At 45.8% G+C, this 21,429-nt stretch overlaps 1 protein-coding gene across 7 annotated transcripts in view; it reads right to left on the bottom strand.

Moving 5' to 3' along the window:
- LOC140489329 (uncharacterized) overlaps positions 1 to 21,429 on the bottom strand; it is a 143,355-nt gene that overhangs the window by 30,339 nt on the left and 91,587 nt on the right. For 4 of the 7 annotated variants that reach the window (XM_072588763.1, XM_072588764.1, XM_072588762.1 and 1 more), the window contains exon 2: positions 3,980 to 4,082. The exons of 1 other annotated variant lie outside the window; for it this stretch is intronic. The gene's annotated coding sequence lies outside the window, so the exon portion shown is untranslated. Of the gene's footprint in view, positions 1 to 3,958; positions 4,083 to 5,577; positions 5,629 to 21,429 lie in introns of those variants that run through there. 2 more of the 7 variants (XM_072588765.1, XM_072588761.1) reach the window with 2 other exon arrangements.

The following is a 21,429-nucleotide window of genomic DNA, read 5'->3' as shown; positions in this document are numbered from 1 at the left end:
ATGCTTTCAAGTGTTCAGATGGATTCCAGGATTTTACCCATGACAAAGGTTAAGCTAATTGTTCTGTAATTTTCCATCTTTTGCCTTACTCCCTTTTTAAACAGGGGTGTCACATTAGCGATTTTCCAGTACTCTGCAAACCTCCCTGATTCTTGCAATTCCTGAAAGATCACCACTAACACCTCCACCCTCTTCAGCTATCTTCCTTAGAACTCTGGGGTGTAGTCCATCTGGTCCAGGTGATTTATCCACCTTCACGTCTTTCAGTTTTTCTAGCACTTTCTCCTTGGTGATGTCCACCATACTCAGCTCTGCCCCCTCAGTCTCTTGAATTTTTGGGATATTACTCGTGTCTGCCACCATGAAGACTGAAATGAGGTAATTATTCAAGTTCCTCAGCTATTTCCCACTACTATCTCTCCAGAGTCATTTTCCAGTTCACTTCTGCCTCCCTTTTGCCCTTTATATATTTGAAGACTCTCTTACAGTCTTTGTTTATATTGCTGGCTAGTTTACCCTCATATTTAATCTTCGCCCTCTGTTGGTCTTTGTAAGCTTCCCAATCCTCTGGTTTCCCACTGCCCTTTGCCACATTATATGCTTTCTCTTTTGCTTTTATGCTACCCCTGACTTTCCTGGTCAGCAATGGTTGCCTCATCCTCCCTGTCCTTGCTTCTTTATCCTCAGGATGAATCTCTGCTGTGTCTCCTGAATTACTCCCAGAAACTCCTGCCATTGCTGCTCCACTGTCTTTCCTGCTAGGCTCCTCTCCTGGCCAGTCCTACCCAGCTCCTCCCTCATGCCTCCAAAGTTGCCTTTATTCAATTGTAACACCATTACCTTTGATTCCCTCTCAAATTGCAGAGTAAATGCAATCATATTATGATCACTGCCTCCTAACGGTTCCTTCACCTTAAGGTCCCTTACAAGTCTGCCTCATTGCACAACACTAAATCCAGTATTGCCTGTTCCCTAGTGGGCTCCACCACAAGCTGTTCCAAAAAGCCATCTCATAGACATTCCATAAACTCCTTTTCTTGCAATCCATTACCAACCTGTTCTTCCCAGTCCACCTGCATATTGAAATCCCTATGATCACTGTAACTTTGCCTTTCCTTCACATCTTTTCTATCTCTTGGTATATCTTGTGCCCCAGCTCCTGATTACTGTTTGGAGGCCTGTACCTAACTCCAACTATGGTTTTTTTTCAACCTTTGCGGTTCCTCAATTCTACCCACACAGATTCTACGCCATCTGACCCTACTTTGTTTCTTAGTATTGACTTAATTTCATTTCTTACTAATAAGGCTACCCCACCCCTTTAAAGGGTCCTATTGAGGACCCCAGTTCCCTTTCAGTCAACGTGTTCTATATCCTAACCCCATGTTGTATCCAAAACAAAACCATCTTCAAGTTTAAGAAAAGAATTTTCAAAATAAACAGAAGCAGCCGGGGTGTGGGTGAGAGGCAGAGCCGAGTCACTCTGTAATGACCTACCGAGTGGAATAGCTTGTCCAGAGGAACCAGTGAAGGGTCTGAGAGGCTTGTGGAAAACCCCCAGACCCCCAGAGAGGAGCAGGTATCATCAGCATGCTCAGGGCAACAGGTAATAAAGCTGAGAGTGTAGGCAGGCTGCAGAGCCCATGACTGTTCTGAACTCAATCAATAAATTTACAATCGGTGAAGCAATATGTATTAGTAAGTCTCTCAGCCCTTCGGGACTGTTCCACCATTTACTAAAATCATGGCTGATCTGATTACTCTAACATCTCACCTATGACCCAACCCCCTCCACACGAACAATTATGAAGAATCTGCCATTTTCAAAGACTCTTTTCAGAAGGCACAGTTTCAAAGACTCTCAAAGATAAAGATTCTATGACTTCCACGTCCATTGTCTCTTAAGGAAGATGGTGTCTCAATGGTCAGCACCAGGGACCCAGGTTTGATTCCAGCCTGAGGTGGCTGTCTGTGGAGTTTGCACATTCTCCCCGTGTCTGCGTGGGTTTGCTCTGGGTGCTCCAGTTTCCTCCCACAGTCCAATGATGTGCAGGTTACATAAACTGACCATGTTAAAATGCCCATAGTGTTCAGGGATGTGTAGGTTAGGTGCATTCTTCAGGGGTAAATGTAGGGCAGGGTAGGGGAATGGGTCTAGGTGAGTTACTCTTTGGAGGGTCGGTGTGGATTTGTTGGGTTGAATGACCTGTTTCATTCTATGCATTCTGCTAAGACACTTCCAAAACGTGTTTGTCAGATGAACATTGTGATACATTGGTTTGTTGCAAAAGACTTGAATCATTTACCCTTTCCCTACCCCACCCCCAATGGCACTGACTCTATGTCTTGGAGGGAAGTGTACAGGAGCAAGAGTATGACCAGGTGACCATACTCTTTGTCCAAACGTGGGCAGCAATGTGATGCCAGAGCCATTTCACTATGGAAGCCTTCGCTACCATCCTTCCCAACAGCCATGCAGTGAAAGGACACTTGGAGACCCAGTTAGGGTTGGGGTTAACCTCCTGATTGATTCCCCCTCTCTTGCAACTCACCCCTCCCAATTCCAAACTCTCTCTTAGAGAGGTCCGTTAGATCTTTCTCCAAGCTCTTCACTGGAAAGGGGAGAAAGTTCCTTGGGTGGGGTAGTTTGTGGGGCAGGAGGAAAGAATTGTATCAATGCAACTAGGGCATTTATTGCAGTGGCAGCTGGGTATCTGCATCAAAGTAACAATGGAGAAGAATTGCGAGGTGATAGGATTGAGTGGTGGTGGCGGTAAGAGGGGTTAAATTGGGTGAATGGGGGAGGAGGTGGAATGGGGAAGAAGAGACAGGATTGGGGGAAGAGAGGGGGAATGGGGGATAAGAGGGGGATTGGAGTAAGAGAGAGGGAATAGGGAGAAGAGGGGGTATTAGGGGAAGAGAGGGGGGATGGCAGAGAAGGGAGGGGATTGAGGGGAAGGGGGAATGGGGAGAAGTGGGTTTTGGGGAAGAGACAGGGGGAAGGAGGGGAGTGGAGAGAGGATTGGAGGAAGAGAGAAGGGGAATAGGGAGAAGAGAGGGGATTAGGGGAAGAGAGAGAGGGAATAGAGAGAATGGGGTTTTAGGAGGAAGGGGGGAATGGGGGAGACAGGTGAAATGGAGGAGTAGGGGTAATGGGGGTGGACAGAGGGGTAATGGGGGAACAGTAAGAAAGGGGGAATGAGGCAGAATGGGGGAAAGGTAAGTTAGGGTGAAAGGGGAGGTAGAAATGGGGGAAGAGAGAGGGGGAATGGGAAGAAGGGGAATGGGAGAAGAGAGGGAAATTGGGGAGAAGGAGGAAAGAGGCAGAATGAGGGAGAGGTGAGTTAGGGTGAAGAGGGAATGTGGAAATGGGGGAGAGGGGAAATGGGGGGAAGAGAGGGGGAATGGGGAAGAGAGGCAAAAAGGGGGAGAAAGGGTAATGGCTATGGACAGAGGGGGAATGGGTAGAAGGGGAATTAGATCAGATTCCCTACAGTATGGAAACAGGCCCTCTGTCCAACAAGTCCACACCAACCCTCCAAAGAGTAACCCACCCAGACCCATTCCTCTACCTTATATTTACCCCTGACTAATGCACCTAACATTACAGGCAATTTAGCATGGCCAGTTCACCTAACCTGCACACCTTTGGACTGTGGGAGGAAACTAGGCCACCTGGAGGAAACCCACACATGTGGGAGGAATGGGAAGGGAGAATGGGAGAGGAGGGATTGGGGAGAGCGATAGACATGGCGTGAGAGGGGAATGAGGGTGAAGATGGGTAATGGGGGCATAGAGGTAGGAATGGGAGAGAGAAGAGGGGGAAGGAGGTAATTCCTATTTTTAAAGTGGCTGCTAACACCTCTCCCAGGAAAACAGGCACACACAAAGCAAGCACACATTGAACTTCCAGAGTGAGGAAGGATAATGAAGGCAGAGAGAAAAACACCAACTGTACCAAAGTGAAGGTGGCACTCACACTCTTCAAGGAACCACTCCGACTGGCACATGAAGAGTTGGGTTCTGCTGGTTGCCACCGTCGCCGTGCCCAGACGATCTCCGTAGTGAACCATGAACAGTGGCTAGGAGGGAGGGAGAGAGGGGCCAATAAGATTCTGCTGAGAACTCAATTAGAAGTGAAATCTCCAAGCGTAGCCCCCACCACGTCAACGGGGACAACCCCCACAATGACGTAAAGCCAACACTCTATCGTCATGGGGTTGTGACGTCACCCAGCTGCTTCACCCCCACCCTTTGTTTTTTGTCACATTCAAAACTTTCCAATCTTTTCTCTTTGTGAGTGGAGTTCACTCTTTGTAAACTCTTCCCCTTACCCTTTACCCCCCCTCCTTACAACAAGAGCACAGCTCAGCGCCCCCTCCCTGACCCATCATCATGGCCCTTTAAGTCATTATTGTGTCATTTTTGTTTAATCATTAAACAAAATGAAACATTAAGGGAGGGCGAAGTTTTGCATTTACCTGGTCTCCAGTGTCCTTAGCTTTTCACACACGTGCGCAGATAGTTTGGAGTTGAACATCACTTAATTCTTTTCTCGAATGCCAACCTCACAATATTTGATCCAAACATCTATTTGGTTTTGGTGAGGTTGGGTGAGGGGTTTGGGGGGGGAAGAGGTGGGGGGCTGCATAATTAATGATATGATAATCAGGAAATGGATGATGTCACCAGGGGTTGTCACAAAGTGGAACCTTGCTGTGAAAGTTACTAAGTTAGAATCAGGCACCAGGTAAGGTCACCTGATTGCCCCAATTCCAGGCGGGATACCCCAAATCATTAACTCCTTCGGCATGAGCTGATTCTCCTTCTGTATTCACCCTACTCTCTTGGTATTTTACAAAGGGCCCCTTCCCTTATGAGCATCTCCCACCCAGACACAAATATATTTACCTTTTAAAAGGAACCCATTTAACCAGTAAGGTGGGTTTATTAGTTACTAAACAGGAGAAGAAATACTATCGCAATAGACAGGAATAAGAAGCAAGTCAAACAATTATATGGATCAATCTCTGCATCATTTGAGAAGAGTATATAATAGAACGTAGAATCTCTACAAAAGGCCATTCGGCCCATTATGTCTGCACCAACACTCCAAAGAGCATCCTACCACCCCCACCAGTCATTTTTTTTTAAAAAAAGACCATGGTTAACCCACCTAACCTGCACATCTTTTCCCCTTACATGGCCAATCCACCCTAACCTGCCCATCTTTGGACTGTGGGAGGAAACCAGAGCAAACCCGTGCAGACATGCAAACTCCACCCAAATAGTTGCCCAAGGTGAGAATCGAGCCCAGGTCCCTGGCACTGTGAGGTAGCAGTGCTAACCACTTTGCCACAGTGCCAGCCTACTTTGTGACACTTACATTGGATGGTGCCAGTAGCATTGAAATTGGCCTGGTCCCATTTGACAATGACTGACTAGTGATACTCAGGCTTACATAGAATCTTATCTCTTTTACCTGTAGCGCAGGGGTGTTTTAATGGCTGTACTCAAGCTGTGCTCTTTACAGCATAATACTCCACACATTAGCACATCAGGCTAACACATACTGACCAGTGGTTGTGTTTTTAACCAACAAAACCAGAAATTGCTGAAGAAACACAGAAGGTCTCGCAGCATCTATGGAGAGAGAAACAGAGTTAACCTTTTGAGTCTTGTATGGCTTGTCCTCAGAAAACTTCTTCAGTTCCAAAAAAAATTGGATTTGAGCTATAAACTCTGTTTTCTCTTCACATATCATCTGAGTTTCTCCAGCATTTTCTGTTTTTATTTTAAGATTTCCAACATTCACAATATTCTGCTTTTGTGCTATGTGTTGGAATAGTCGAGTCCAGAGGCAACAAAGGCACAGACGAGGGTACACAAAGGGTTATATACTGATTAAATGAGTGAGCCAAATTATGACAGGAGTTAAACCATAGCGATATCTGATTTGCATCGAGATAAATTGCATAAGTTCCTTCTTGATGAGAAACCTGGAACTCTGAAGTAAATGGAGGTTGAGAGGTGACTTCATGGAGCTTATAAGATCAAAAGGAGGATAGATAGGGTTAATGGTAGTTGTCTTTTCCCTAGGGTGGGGATTTTAAGACTAGGGGGCATATTTTTAAGGTGAGACGAGAGAGAGATTTAAAAAAGACACAAGGGGCAACATTTTAACGCAGAGGGTGGTTCGCGTGCGGAATAAATATTCTGAGGAAGTGGTGGATGCCGACACATTTGCAATGTTTAAAAGACATTTGGAACGATATATGAATAGGAAAGGTTTGGAGAGTTATGGGCCAGGAGCAGGCAAGTGGGACTAGATTACTTTGGGATTATGTTCGGCATTGACTGATTGGACCAAAGTGTCTGTTTCCGTGTTGTATGACGGTGTGACTTGTACACAGGTCACTAAAACTACACGATTGACAATCCTGGTGTTACACTGAGAATTCAAAAATAAAACTTACTGAATCACAAGAGAGGTTGAGCTGGTTATAATTTTCTGCAGGGACTGTACTAGAGAGGTAGAAATGTACTGTCACTAATTTTTATTATCAAATGAATCCCCACTTTTCTTTTTATATTTGCAATATACAAACAATAACTCAGGTTCTTTAATTAACTGCCCTATGGTTTAAGTCTAGTTAAAGCTCTCGACTGTTTCAATTCAGTGTTTTCTGATTGTTATGTGACAGCAGGCATGTTGTATTTTTATTGCAGTCGCATTGTGAATGTCTCCAATTCTACCAGCAGAGGTTGCTGTTCATCAGTTCATGCATACAAGACTGCTCCGGACACATGGAACAAATCCAACGATTCTGCTTCAGATCGCACCCTCGCTGGAATTGGGACAGTTTAATTTCAGATTGTAAGAGTACCTGGAACTGATTTAGAAGCTGGAGTTAAAAGCAGACCTTTGTAGATTGAATACTGGAAAGTTTGGAGGGTGTCAAAGGCTGGATGCTCAGCAATATGGGCTAAAGTTACGGAAGAGATTAGAAAACCTGGGATGATTTTTGTTCATTCATGGGATGTGGGCATCACAGGTACAGGCCGTTCTGCTGTAACGCGCATTTCGTTAATGCTGTAACGCGATTGGCGCACTGGGGACACTGTACTAAAGCGTGTGCTGGCTGTAACACGGTGACATCGCCAACTTTAAGCGCTGTTTCTAAAGCGCGATTTTTCTATAGCGCGGGGCTGCAGAAGAACACAACCATCGCATTATCGAAGAACTACCTGTAGACTAACATCTATTACCCATCCCTGGTTACTATTGAAAAGGTGATTGTCAGCTGGTTTTTTGAACAACCATGTTCTGCATGTGGTCTAGGGACACACCACAGAGAGGGAGTGCAGATTTTTGACCCAGTGACACTGAAGGAATGGCAATATTTTTCCAAGCCAGAATGGTGTGTGATTTGGAGGGGAACTTGCAGGTGGTGGTGTTCCCATGTATCTGCTGCCCTTGTCCTTCTAGAGGGTAGAATTCACTGGTTTGGAAGGTGCTTTTGAAGGAGGCATGGTGAATTGTTACAGTGCATCTTGCTGATGGTACACGCTGCTGCCATTAGTGGTGGTGGGAGTGAATGTTGAATGGGTTATGTTCCCATTAATTATTTTATCTTCTGCTTTGACCTCTGAGGTCCATTGTGGGGAGGTCCACACGTGGGCAGTGACTTCTGAAATTGGATATAAATACTGCAAAAGGTGTAGGCATGGCAGTCACCATTTGCAGACTCTTGGAGTTACTACACACGTACATGCTCCTTAGAATGAACGTTGGTGATGAAGTGCCAATCAAGTGGGCTGCTTTGTCCTGGATGGTATCAAGCATCTTAGCTGCATCCATGGACAATGTTCCATCACACTCTGACTTGTGCCTTTTGGATGGTGAACAGGCACTGGGGAGTCAGGGGGTGAGTTATTTGCGATCTTAGACCAAAGAAGATCAGAAGAGCATCAATAGGTCTGGAGGTGGATAGTAATAGAGTCAAAATGTCAGTGGATTAGTAAAGCAAAGATCTAGACTGGTGGCCCGGGATTGGGATTCAAACCCCATTCTGTCAGCTGGTGAATTAGATTCCCTAGAGCATGGAAACAGGCCCTTCGGCCCAACAAGTTCACACCGACCCTCCGAAGACTAACCCACCCAGACCTATTCTTCAAACCTATATTTACCCCTGACTAATGTACCTAACACTATGGGCGATTTAGCATGGCTAATTCACCTGACCTGCACATCTTTGGACTGTACGAGAAAGCCAGAGAAAACCTGTGCAGATGCGGGGAGAATGTACAAACTTCATACAGCCAGTCACCCAAGGTGGGAATCCCGAACCAGGTCCCTGGCACTGTGAGGCAGCAGTGCTAACCACTGAGCCACCATGCTGCCCTAGAGTGGTGTTAGGTAATAATGGTGGAAACATGGAAAGTAGGAGCAGGAGACCATTCAGCCCTTTAAATCTGCTCCTATCTGGAATTAGACGCTAGTCTCAATGACAATGACCATGCCAGTTATCACAGTTTGTTAGAAAAATCCATTTGGTTCACTCATATACCAATTAGGAAATGAAATCTGCCATTTTAACTTGGGCTGGCCTACATGTGACTCCAGACCCATAGCTGTGTGTCTTAATTGCCCCCTGAAATAGCAGTTCAAGGGTAATTAGAAGTGGAATGCCATTGATGACCACATCCCAGGAAAGAATTATGAATGAGACAGAATGAGCTGCCAAAGGAAGTGTTGAAGGCTGGTACAATTGCAACATTTAAGAGTCATTTGGATGGGTATATGAATAGGAAGGGTTTGGAGGGATATGGGTCAGGTGCTGGCAGGTGGGACTAGATTGGGTTGGGATATCTGGTCGGCATGGACGGGTTGGATTGAAGGGTCTATTTCCATGCTGTACATCTCTCTGACTCTATGACTCTAAGTGCCCAGAACTACAATGGTATTTAATAGTACAATCAAACTGTTTACTTTAGCAGGAGGGACATGAACCAGATGGTACAGGTTTAATGGCTAGTGACCAGAGAACAAGGGAGAGAAGAGAAGTTTCTTTTCTTTTGCACTTATGATTTGGAATGTACTGCCTAACAGGATTATGCACTATGATGGAAGTCATTTTCAAGAATAGCAGCTTTTATATAATGCTTAACATCACTATCTTCTATAAGAGCACTGTGGCTGTACCTACATCACATAGACTGCAATGATTCAAGGCAGAAGCTCACCATCATGGGTTAGGGATGGGCAACAAATACTGGCCTTGTTTGTAGGTCAGCAAATACACTGAGTGACACATGGATGAGATTTAGTTTGAGATAGGATACAGGCAACCGAACTTAGCATGAGCTTAGTACAGAAGCTGAAGGTTGGCCGGGAGAGTGTTGTAATAGACAAATCTAATCGTTGTAATATTAGGTCGAGATGTTGTAATATAAGTCTAAGTGTTGCAATAGTAAGTCTAGATGTTGTAATTTTGAGTCTAAATTTGTAATATCAAGTCTCGATGTTGTAATATCAACTCTAAGTGTTGCAATATCAAGTCTAGATGTTATAATAACGAGTTTAGCTGTTGTAATATTGAGTCTAAATGTTGTACTATCACGTTTAGTCATTGTAATAGCAGGTCTAGAGTATGTAATAGCTCGAGTCTGAAGGTATTGTGAGGGTTTCAGCAGCAGCTGAGCTGACCAGAGTGGGGTTATGTTTCCAAGATGGAAATGGGGGCTCTCCTGGGTATTGCTGTTAGGTGGTTGAATGCAGCTGTGAGATTGCAAACAATCTGGTGGGTTGCCAGGAAGAGGGATTAGAATAGATTCCCTACATTATGGAAACAGGCCCTTCGGCCTAACAAGTCCACACCGGCCCTCCTAGGAGTAACCCACCCAGACCCATTCAACTATCCTATATTTATCCCTGACTAATGTACCTAGCACTATGGACAATTTAGCATGGCCAATTCACCTGACCTGCACATCTTTGGATTGTGGGAGGAAACCGGAGCACCCGGAGGAAACCCAGGCAGACATGGGGAGAATGTGCAAACTCCACACAGACAGTCGCCCGAGGCAGGGATCAACCCTGGGTCCCTGGTGCTGTGAGACAGCAGTGCTAACCACTGATCACTCTTTCCTCTTAAAGATGGAAATATGGATTTCAAGACCATGGGGAGTGACAGATTGGTCACGGTTCAGAAGAAGAATCTTTGCCCTGTTATCTGGGCTGATTCTCTGTATGAATAGTTCCTGCCATCTCCCATAACCCTACACATTCTACCTTTCCACAAATTCTTTCCAAATGCCTCAAAACCCATGTCCTTGGGGGGGTATTGCCGAACAAAGAGATCTTGGAGTGCAGGTTCATTGTTCACTGAAGGTGGAGTCGCAGGTAGACATGGTAGTGAAGAAGGTAATGATGCTTGGTACACTTGCCTTGATTGGTCAATTGTTTGAGTAAAGGAGTCTGGATGTCATGTTGCAGCTGCACAGGATATTCGCAAAGTCACATTTGGAATATTGTATTCAATTCTGTTCTCCCTGCTGTAGGAAAGATATTGTGTAACTTAAGAGGGTGCAGAAAAGATTTACAAGGATGTTGCCATGGTTGGAAGGTTTGAGCTATAGGGAGAGGCTGAATAGACTGGTGTTATTTTCCCTGGAATGTCAGAGGTTGAGGGGTGACCTGATCAGGGCTTATAAATCACGAGGGGCATGGATAGGATGAATAAGTCAAGATCTTTTTCTCAGGACAGGGCAATCAAAAATGAGAGGGCATAGGTTTAAAGTGAGAGGGGAAAGATTTAAAGGAACAACTTTTTCACATAGAAGCTGGTGTGTGTACGGAATGAGCTGCCAGAGGAAGTGATGGAGGCTGATACAATTACAATATTTAAAAGGAACCTGGATGGGTACATGAATAGGAAGGATTTGGAGGAATACGGACCAAATGCTGGCAAATGGAACTGGATTCATTTGAGATATCTGGCCGGCATGGATGAGTTGGACCAAAGGGTCTGTTTCTGTGCTGTGCACCTCTATGATTGAACCTGCCTCCACCATACTCTCTCAGGCAGCATATTTCAGAGTCTAACTACTCACTGCATGAAAAAGTATTCCCCTCATGTCTGTTTTTCTTTTTTTTTGCCTTAAATTGCCTGAAATCTGTGATATCTCATTCTCTATCCATCCACCACAGAGTGCGATTTCTCCCATTTACTCTTGCCCAGGCCCATCTTGATTGTGAAAACCTCCACCGAGTCCAATGGAATGATGGCAGGGTGAATAGTACACATTTGAGGGAAATAGTTGGAGAAGGCTTGTGAGAAGCAGTTGGGGCAGTGGAGTACAGTCATAGAGTCATAGAACTGAGCAGCATGGAAACCGACCCTTTAGTCTAGCTCGCCCATGTCAACCAGATATCCTAACCTAATCTAGTCCCATTTGCCAGGACTTGGTCCATATCCCCTTCCTATTCATATACACCCATCCAGATGCCTTTTAAATGTACCAGCCTCCAACACTTCCACTGGCAGCTCATTCCATACATGCACCACACTCTGCGTGAAAAAGTTACCCCTCAGGTCCCTTTTCAATCTTTCCCCTCTCACCTTAAACATACACCCTCTAATTTTGGACTCCCATACCCCAGGGAAACGACCCTGTTTATTTACACCATCCATGCCCCTCATGATTTTATATATCTCTATAAGTTCACCCTCAGCCTCTGACAATCCAAGGAACACAGCTTATTCAACAATGGCACTGGGCTTATAATTGAGAGGGTCAGGCAGAGTGCCCAGACATGGAATCAAATCTCACCACAGTAGCTGGTGGAGTTAAAATGTAATTGATACCTGAGGAAGGTTGTGGTGAGCTGCAGCCTGTGAAGTGTAGTGCTGTGGGAGAGGGAGTCCCTGGATTTTGACCCAGTGACACTGAAGGGACAGGTGATGTATTTCCCAGGTGTGTGGCTTAGAGGGGAGTTTGTAGCCAATGAGGTTGAGACATATCTGATGTTGGAGCTCACAGGTTTGGAAGATGCTGTTGAAGGAACCTTCATGAGTTATTGCAGTGTATAGCTGTTACACACAGCTAGTGCAGTGCATCTTGTAGCTGTTATACATAGCCAGTGCAGTGCATCGATGGTGAAGATAGTGAATGTTGAGGGTAACCCATTCTGTGGAGCCTCTTTGACGTGCATGATGTCAAGTGTCTTGAGAATATTTAATTCTTGACATTTTTCTCAGTACCCTTCAAGTACAGTTGCTGTTTGCAATAATTAAAAAATACACAACAGATTTTGTTTAAATGAGACTTTGGTGGATAGGGAGGTTAGCCATTTCAGAAACCCATTTCGATCACCAATTGTCCGTCGATGTGAAACGAGCGTTGGTTGTAGTAATAATGCCTCTGGGTAAAAACAATGACTGCAGATGCTGAAAATCAAATACTGGATTAGTGGTGCTGGAAGAGCACAGCAGTTCAGGCAGCATCCAACGAGCAGCGAAATCGACGTTTCGGGCAAAAGCCCCTTCATCATTGCCCAAAACGTTGATTTTGCTGCTCGTTGGATGCTGCCTGAACTGCTGTGCTCTTCCAGCACCACTAATCCAGTATATAATAATGCCTCTGGTTCAACAATTTCAGGTAAGGAAATTTGCCACTTTCAAATAACCTCCCTCCCCATCCCCTGACTCCCTTCCCAGCCTCTTCCCTCTCCCTTCCACTGCTCCCTGACACCAACCAGATTCATTCCTCTCAGTGACCAACCAGGTCATACCCTCTACCTGTCTTCACTTATCCCCACTTGACCACGCTGCCCCACCACCCTCTTTACCTGCAGCTCCCCCACACCCACCTCTGTCCTGAGGAAGGGTGACACCCGAAACATTCGCTTCTCCACTTCCTGCCCGTCTACTTTGGATGCAGTTTTATTTTTGTCTCTAATCCTTGCCTAGTCTGGCCTATACGTGACCCCATACCACCCGGGGGCTCACGAAGCAGCTTTGAAATGTCTGCTCAATAAGAGATGGGCAACGCATTAATGGCCACATCCCATGAAAGGATCAAAAACAAAGCAGGCCAGTCATGTGGAAGAGGCCAGTGAGTGCCACTGATTGGTGTGGGTGTCTGTGCTCCAGTGTCAGACTCGACCGTGTGCACTGCGTTCCCTGGCACTTTCCCAAAAACAACATTCAGTTAAACAATCAGGGATCTCCCCAACAGTGGAGCTGCAAGCTGCTTATTGCAGAGGCTGAAGCAACTGGAGCTTTCAGGAAGGGAATCCTGACTCACACTGAGTGACTCATGCTTGATATTGTTTCACTGAACTCTATTGAGGTAGGGCTGGTGAGCGGGCTGTTTGGGTGGGGGGGGAGGGGTTGAGTGGAGATGTGGAGGAGAGAGAGAGAGAAAGGGAAACTTCCCTGACGGTGAGTCATCATCACAAGCTCAGAGTCTCCACGCAGGCAGGCTCACTGTCAGACGTAAACACAAGGCAGGCAAGGCTGGATCAACTGGGGGCTGGTGCAGGAGGCCTGAGAAACAGGTAGCCCTTAAACCCCCAGGAGCTAAGTCCCAACTAGAACTGTCCAACAAATATCAGTCACCTCCACCCCCCTCATCCCCTCAGTTTCTTCCAAGGATGCCTACCTTGAAGACGACCTCTCTCTCCAAAGATTTCAGTGAGTCCCTCTCTCATTGTACCCTCCCCCCCCACTCCAAGTCCTCTCCTCTGCCCTGATGCTCTCAGCTACCTTCTCCCCAGCCCTACCCCCTCCCATTTATCTCTCCACCCCCGATCCTCCTAATCTCATTCCTGATGAAGGGCTCCAGCCGAAAACGTCGATTTTCCTGCTCCTCAGATGCTGCCTGACCTCCTGTGCTTTTCCAGCAACACACTCTCAACTCACACTTGATGCTGTGTGCTTAACCTCTGAACTATTACACCTTCATGCTCACATTCCATATCCCCCATTGTGGAGGAAGCATATTAAAGTAGGAATTGCAGGGTTGCAGAGAGAAAGCAGGGGAATAGCTTTATATGAGGTGCTCAGTCAGAGAGCTAGTTCAGACACAAATTGGCTGAATGGCCTCCTCTGACTCCTTGTTGAAGTCCATCTCTGGTCCCACCTCTGTGCCCCATTCTCCGATGACCCCTCCACCTCCTCAGGGTTGCTGTAGTCAGCTCTGTAGATCACAACTGCACCAAGGTGAGCTCTGAGGAAAGGCTTGCATTTACGTAGCCCCTGTCACAACACCCATGTGCCTCACAGCCAATTAAGTGCTTTCAAAGCATAACATTATGGACCGGGACAGGCACCACCCCCCACCCCCCCCCACCTCAAAACATTTCAGGAAGGTAGCCCAGACCCTAACTTTTTTTTAGGCTGATGTGAAGTGGATTAGATTACTTACAGTGTGGAAACAGGCCCTTTGGCCCAACAAGTCCACACCGCCCCGCCGAAGCGCAACCCACCCATACCCCTACATCTACCCCTTACCTAACACTACGGGCAATTTAGCATGGCCAATTCACCTGACCTGCACATCTTTGGACTGTGGGAGGAAACCGGAGTACCCGGAGGAAACCCACACAGACACGGGGAGAACGTGCAAACTCCACACAGTTAGTCGCCTGAGGTGGGAATTGAACCCGGATCTCTGGCGCTGTGAGGCAGCAGTGCTAACCACTGTGCCACCGTGCCGCCCATTCTGGGAGTCATGCAGCTGGTCAAACCACACAGCTTTAAACTAAACAAAATTTATTTAAATACAATGGATGAAACACGAACAAAAAGAAACAGAATTCAGAATAACATGTTTGAAAACCCAATCGACTCTATCGCAACTTAACCTAAGAGCTGCTCCAATCCCTGCAACATCCCACTAACACACCCCTTGGTAAAAGTTAAATACAAACACAGGATCTTACAGGCAGGTGATATTTCCGAGAGAGAATTCAGGCAAGAAACCTCTGTTGAAGCATGGAACCAGTTTTCATTGTAACTGCCTCCTGAGGTTCCCAGCGGTTTTCTGACTGCTTGCTAAAACTGAAACAAACTAGGAAAAAAAACCTGAACTGGCTACTCCCCTGCCCTTGTTTTCAAGTAGACATTTCCAGACATATCGGAACCTCTGCCTTTTACAATCCCTCTTGAAAAAAACCAAGGACAACATAGCCTTGTTAAAGGGGCAGCATTGTCACAGTAGTCACTGCAGCATTGCAGGAAAAACAGCAGCTGATTTGCTGACAGCACGCTCCTACAAGCATCAGTGCGATAATGACCAGAGAATGTATTCTAGTGAGGGTTGGTTGAGGGATGAAGATTGTTCCCGAACACGAGGGAGAATTCTGGGTCTTCTTTGAAATAGGAATCCTTCACATCAAACTGAGAGTTGAGACTGGATCTTACTGTAAAACTATATCCAAAAGATGGAAAATCTGCAGCATTACAACAATTCCTCAGTACTTCAAGTGGCAGCTGAGATTAGTCACTTCTGTGTGCAAAGTGGGGTTTGAAATTACAACTTTCTGACTGGTGAAGCTATACTGATTGACTACTCACTATCTGAAAGAGTGACTCATCTCTGAGTGAGCAGATCGAGGTGGGAACCATCGCAACATTTCAGGAGAATTTCGATCAACACTTCAAATACTATAGCATACAAGGCTGAGGGGGGGGGGGATCTGGTATGAACTCGTAAAATAATGGAAGTAAGCATTTGAGCTGAATCCCACTCGGTGAGATAGTGAGTGAGAGATCGTAGAAGGATTTGTGACCATGGGTTTAACTCCTCCAATTGCTGTGGTTCTGGGTTACCTTTCTAGTGTGGCTCATGTAGCACAGTATAATCCTCTGTTTTGCTCCCCAACTATATTCGGAATCACAGAACTGTTACAATGCTGTAGGAGGCCATTTGGCCCATCATGCCTACACCAGCTCTTCAAATGAGCACCATTTCCCTCATGACATATCCATACCATTGCAAACTATTTCTATCCAAACAGTCCCCTTGAATGCCTCAACCAAATCTGTCTCCACCTCATCTCCCGGCAGTGCATTCCAGATGCTCACATTGCCTGTAGTGATTGTAATGAGGTCGGCCAGGTGGACCTCATAGAAAATGAGTTCCCTGATTGGGAGTGTTAATTTGTTCCAATCAGGGACCTCTGGCTGACAGATACAAACAAGAGTCTGAGAGGTTCTGTTCACTCTGAGAGCTGGCTCTGAGGGAGCTGGATCAGTGTCAAGGTCTCTCCATGTGGAAATAAAGGGTGACTTGGTGATAGGTAACCAGCCTCAGTGGAATTACTTCATCACTTTTGCTACTTTTGACTTCATAGAACATAGAACATAGAACAATACAGCGCAGTACAGGCCCTTCGGCCCTCGATGTTGCGCCGATCAAAGCCCACCTAACCTACACTAACCCACTATCCTCCATATACCTATCCAATGCCCGCTTAAATACCCATAAAGAGGGAGAGTCCACTACTGCTACTGGCAGGGCATTCCATGATCTTACGACTCGCTGAGTGAAGAACCTACCCCTAACATCAGTCCTATATCTACCCCCCCTTAATTTAAAGCTATGCCCCCTTGTAATAGCTGACTCCATACGCGGAAAAAGGTTCTCACTGTCAACCCTATCTAACCCCCTAATCATCTTGTACACCTCTATCAAATCACCCCTAAACCTTCTTTTCTCCAAAGAAAACAACCCCAAGTGCCTCAGCCTTTCCTCATAGGATCTTCCTACCATACCAGGCAACATCCTGGTAAACTTCCTCTGCACCCGTTCCAGTGCCTCCACATCCTTCCTATAGTATGGCGACCAAAACTGCACACAATATTCCAGAAGCGGCCGCACCAGAGTCTTATACAACTGCAGCATGACCTCAGGACTCCGGAACTCAATTCCTCTACCAATAAAAGCCAGTACGCCATATGCCTTCTTCACTGCACTATTTACCACATGGAGAGACCTTGACACTTTAAGTCTATGCCCTCTCACTCTTATTCCTTATCCGAGTGGGAACATCTTCTCCCTCTCCACTCTATCCAGTCTGTCCATGATTTCAAAAGCTCCTATTTGATCACTCTCTGCCCTCCTCTCTCCAAGGAGAACAGTCCCAACATCTTCAATCTATCCTCATCACTGAAATTTCTCATTCCTCGAACTTTGCTTCTGAATTGTTTCTGCACCTTCTCCAATGCATTTGCATCTTGGTGGCACGGTGGCACAGTGGTTAGCACTGCTGCCTCATAGCGGCAGAGACCAGGGTTCAATTCCCACCTCAGGCGACTGACTGTGTGGAGTTTGCACGTTCTCCCCGTGTCTGCATGGGTTTCCTCCAGGTGCTCCGGTTTCCTCCCACAGTCCAAAGATGTGCAGGTCAGGTGAATTGGCCATGCTAAATTGCCCGTAGTGTTAGGTAAGGGGTAAATGTAGGGGTATGGGTGGGTTACGCTTTGGCGGGTCGGTGTGGACTTGTTGGGCTGAAGGGCCTGTTTCCACACTGTAATGTAATCTAATCTTTTCAATACTGTGGCAACAGGAGAGATTTTCCAGGATGTTGCTGGGATTGGAGGGTTTGGTTATTAGGACAGGCTGAATGGGCTGGGACTTTTTTCACTGGAGCATAGGAGGTTGAGGGGGTGACCTTATAGAGGTTTATAAAATAATGAGGGGCATAGATAAGGTGATTGGCAGTTGTCTTTTCTCTGTGGTGGGGGATTTCAAGACTAGGGAGTATATTTTTAAGGTGAGGTGAGAAAGATTTTAAAAAGGCATGAGGGGCAATTCTTTTTTACACAGAAATGTTTGGAACTAACTTCCAGGCGAAGTGTTGGGTACAATTACAACCTTTAAAAGACATTTGGATAAGGGCATGAATAGGAATGGTTTGGAGGGATATGGGCCAAGCGCAGGCAGGTGGGACTAGTTTAGTTTGGGATTATGGTCAACATGGACTGGTTGGGCCGCAAGATCTCTTTCATTGCTGTATGACTCGATGACTCTAAAACCAACCGTACACAATGCTCCAGCCTAGGGGTCTTGTCAGAGACTGTCCCCTACCACCCCTAGACCTGGGACCGGTGCAGCGAAACTGGGGGAGACAAAATATCTCGGGTTAACAGTACTAGTGTGAAATGAAAACTGTCAACATTTCCCTCTGGTAAAACCATGGAGCAGGAGAATGTTTGTACAGGATTCTTAACAGTCTAACGTAGACCAACGGTGAATGGTTGGTAGGCATGGCAGTCAGTGCTGCAAAGGAAACTGGGTGTTTGAAACCAGGTACAGGACAGGACTGAAAGCCTGGGGTGGCATGGTAGCTCAATGGTTAGCACTGCTACCTCACAGTGCTAGGGACTTGGGTTCAATTCCTGCCTTAGAGATGTTATAGGAAGGCAGCCAAGCTGGATTAAAGCAATAATGTGGTGGTAATGTCACTGCATGAATAGTCCAGTTGTCCTGTGCTGGCGATATGGGTTCAGTTGTCTCCACAGAACTGGTATGATTGCAATCCAGTCTGGAGCTGAAAGCTATTCTCAGTAATGGCTGCCTTCTTTTTGTGTTTAAAAAATCCACATCATTCACAGTGCCCAATGGGAAGGAGATCTGCCGTCCTTACCCCATGGAGCCTTCATGTGACCTCAAAGCCAGAGCAGTGCGGTTTTGCTGCCCTCTGAAGTGGACTAACATGACTCTCAGTTCCAGGACAATTGGGGATGGGCAACAAATGCTGGCCCAGCCAGCGGTACACAAGATCCAGGAAATAATTAGAGAAAAAGAGAAGTAAGTTTCTTGGGTCATTGGGAAACTACCCTGCCATTCAAAAAGGTTATGGCTGATCTTTCAATGTGGACTCCACTATCCTGCCTGATTTCCCTTACCCCTTGGCTCCTTCACCATCTGAAAGTTTATTGATCTCAGTCTTGAGTACACTTGGGTGAGAGAATTTCAAAAATTACAAGCTGAGTGAAGAATTTTCTCTTCAGCTCAGTATTAGATGCTCACTCAAATTAATGGTAAGACAGATCAGCCTCTCTGATTCTTGTGTAATTCTATATCACACTAGGTATGTGAAATGCTTTTAAGAGACGTGATTGTAATATCTCATTGTATCATAACATGTGACCTGAGGGCATAAAGTCTCAGACTCCATCTTAACTGGACCCACTTGAAGCATGACATGCTGATAGAAACTTTCTATTAATTTTAACTAAATAGCTTACTATTAGCCCAGAAATTAAAGTGCCTGAAGCTTCCTTGGGAGTACTGTGTCCAGTTCTCATTCTACAATTATAGGCAAGATGTTACTTAGCTGGAGAGGGTTCAGAAGAGATTTACTAGTTGCTAGGCTTAGAAGATTTGAGTTATAAAGAAACTCAGATAGGCTGGAACCTTTTTTCAGTGGAATATAAGAAGTTGAGAGGTGACCTTACAGAAATTTATAAAATCATGAGGGATAAACTTAGGGTTAATGGTAGGTTGCTTTCCCTATGATAGTGGGTGTAAAGGCACATTTTTAAGGTGAGAGCAGAGAGATCTAAAAAAGACATTGGGGGCAAATTTTTTACAAACGTAGTTCGCGTTTGGATTGAACTTCCTGAGGAAGTGGTGGATGCAGATATTGTTACAACGTTTAAAAGACATTTAGATAGGTACACGAATAGGAAAAGTTTGTGGGGATATCGGGCCAGGAGCAAGCAGGTGGGGCTAGTTTAGTCTGGGATTATGTTCTGCATGGACTGATTGGATGTCTGTTTCTATGCTGTATGACTCGATGATTCTACGTAACAAATATTTATGATTCTTTCAGTACAGTGTTACCCCATATCTCATTCTTATGTTGTGGGAGCTTAAGAATGTATAAGTACTGTGCTGGAGGCAAAAACCCACATCAGGGTGACAAATCATCGTGCATCTAAGCACAGGTGAAGAGATCATTTTTTCATCGCAGAATTCTGGAGAAACTCAGCAGGTCTGATGACATCAGTGGAGAGAAGAAGAGAGTCAACATTTCAAGTGTGATCTGACTCTTCTTCAAAACTCTGAAGAAAGACATTCAATTTGAAACATTAACTCTGCACACAGGATTCCTGATGAAGGGCTTTTGCCCGAAACGTCGATTTCGAAGCTACTTGGATGCTGCCTGAACTGCTGTGCTCTTCCAGCACCACTAATCCAGACGCATGCCACCAGACCTATAGAATTCCTCCATTATTCTCTGTGCTTGGTGCAGCGTTTGCAACATCTGCAATATCTTGTCTTTATATTTTCTAATCAACTTGTTCAGGAGTGTTATAATACACCACTAGAGCAGGTGAGATTTGAACCTAAGCCTTGCAGTGCAGAGGCACAGTGGTTAGCACTGCTGCCTCACAGTACCAGGGTCCCAGGTTCAATTCCAGCCTCGGGTTACTGTCTGTGTAGAGTTTGCGCATTCTCCTCATGTCTGTGTGGGTTTCCTCCCACAGTCCAAAGATGTTCAGGTTAGGATGGATTGGCCATATTAAATTGCCCAGAGTGTAAGGTGTATTAGTCAGAGGGGGATGGGTTAATCTTCGGAGGTTCGGTGTGGGCTGGTTGACCTGAAAGGCCTGTTTCCTTGCTTTGGGAAATCTAATCTAATCCTCCAGAATCAGTGATAGGGACATGACCACTGCACCACAACAGCCCTAGATATTTTTAAATCAACCTTTACAAATACATGATGACACATGTCTGACTAGGGTGGGATTATAACTCAGGACCTCCTGGCCTAGATGTAAGGACACTACCATTGTGCCACAAGACCTCCCAAAAAAAAGTAAATTAGGAATCAGTTCTGATTCAGCCAAGAACATCCAATGAGATATTTGTGACAGCTTATGTTGCTGACAATCTGTCACTGTCTCAAAAAGGTGTGTGTGCTTGAACCCCTTGCTGCTGATGTGGTGTTAGTGATTGGACTCCAGTGACAATAAAGGAATGGCCGATATGGATAAGAGCTGGCACTGAGGCCTGTCTCCTGGTTGTGCTGTTGTTTCCAAGCAGCTGGCCGGAGGAGGAGTGGAGCAAGTTTTTACAGAAGTTGGGAAATGAGCCCCCACCACTCCAAGTGTCATGATGCCAGGCAGGGGAAGGAAATTCAACTCGGAACGGGCAAGAAAATGTGGGCACGGTCAAATTTCCACCAGCCCGACGCCCAACCTGAAACCGGAGCCGAGTCACAACATTTCAGAAGGGGCATAGAACAGACGGATCAATCCAGTAATTTCTGCTTCACCCATCCACCCCCAAGATGAATATTCACTCCAGGGAAAGGAAGGAGAGGGTGAGGTGCTAACGATGAAATAAAGAGGGAGGAGCAAGGTGTTGTTGATGAGAGAGACGGCAGAGATGAGTATTGGACACTGG

This window comes from Chiloscyllium punctatum, chromosome 18 (genome assembly GCF_047496795.1).
Source record: "Chiloscyllium punctatum isolate Juve2018m chromosome 18, sChiPun1.3, whole genome shotgun sequence".
In the NCBI taxonomy this organism is placed as follows: domain Eukaryota; kingdom Metazoa; phylum Chordata; class Chondrichthyes; order Orectolobiformes; family Hemiscylliidae; genus Chiloscyllium; species Chiloscyllium punctatum.
Note: the sequence above shows the minus strand (reverse complement) of the source record. Positions and strands in the feature narration are given on the sequence as shown.